The sequence below is a fragment of the Protopterus annectens genome, chromosome 1.part1, assembly GCF_019279795.1.
Source record: "Protopterus annectens isolate FY-2018-M chromosome 1.part1, PAN1.0, whole genome shotgun sequence".
Classification (NCBI taxonomy): domain Eukaryota; kingdom Metazoa; phylum Chordata; order Ceratodontiformes; family Protopteridae; genus Protopterus; species Protopterus annectens.
In genome coordinates, this window is record NC_056726.1 from 1,007,101,523 (window position 1) to 1,007,102,666 (window position 1,144).

Sequence of the window (1,144 nt, forward strand, 5' to 3'; positions counted from 1 at the left end):
CTCTGATTGCTTCGATCCCCAAATCATTGGGCATGGACTTGAACAAACTGTTCACATCCATAGTTACCAATAATAAATTCTTACATGTATTCATCTGTTGCAGTCTCTTGTAAAGTCTGCTTAAGAACTCAGCCAAGTCCTTGATCACTGCAGGTGCGTGAGGTAGCAATTTCTTTAACTCCCCTTCCATAAAAATAGAAAGGGGTTCAGTTATCCATCCTTTTCCTGAAATGACTGGTCACATCGGAGGGTCGTGTAGATTCTTATGCACCTTAGGCATTCCATTGATGCTAGGTATAGTAGGATGACATACTTCAAAAAAATCAAACAGCTCTTTGCTTATCAATCTATTCATGAGCTTGTCATAAAGTGTGTCTTGTACACTATGTGTAATGGTGTTCAGTTCTCTTATCAGTCCTCCTGTAGGTGGCTATATCCACTAGCATCTCCTTCATCTTGGTATCAAAGAACGACATATCCATAACTATAACTGCCCCTCCTTTGTCACCGTGTTTAATCATGATGCCCTTCATATTCTGTAGTTCAAATAGTGCTCTCTTCTCATTTAGAGTTAAGTTGTGGAAATGTTTACTTCCCTTTTGCTGTCTATATTCAGCCACTTCATTTTCACATAATCACACAAAGGCATCTACAGCCGGATGACATACAGGGACAAACGTACTTGGTTTCCTATATCCAATTCTAGTTTGAGATTCCTCATTGTTTATATTGCCAAAGAGATGTCTTAGAGTCACATTTCTCCCAAAATATTTTAGATCTAGGATAAATTCACTCATTGGTGAATGCAAGGAGGGTATGAAACTCATTCCTTTCTCTAATAGTTGAGTCTGATCTCTTGTTAATACAATACTCAATATTTTAAATGTAAGGGAATCATTTATTCCTGAAACCTCCATTTATTCCTCTCTGTGCTCTGGGGTCGTACTTCCCTCGGGGTGTTGTTCTGCAACAAAAAGGAAGCTGTTGGTAAAGCGGTAAATATACCACCCCATCTTCGGGTTTAGTGGCATTCTGTATATCCAAATTCTTGTTATTATTCAAAATGGATATATTTCCTTCACCCTGCTCAGATAGTTTTTCTATGCTCTCAGTATTGATTACCGAGCTAACATTAGACTCCAGA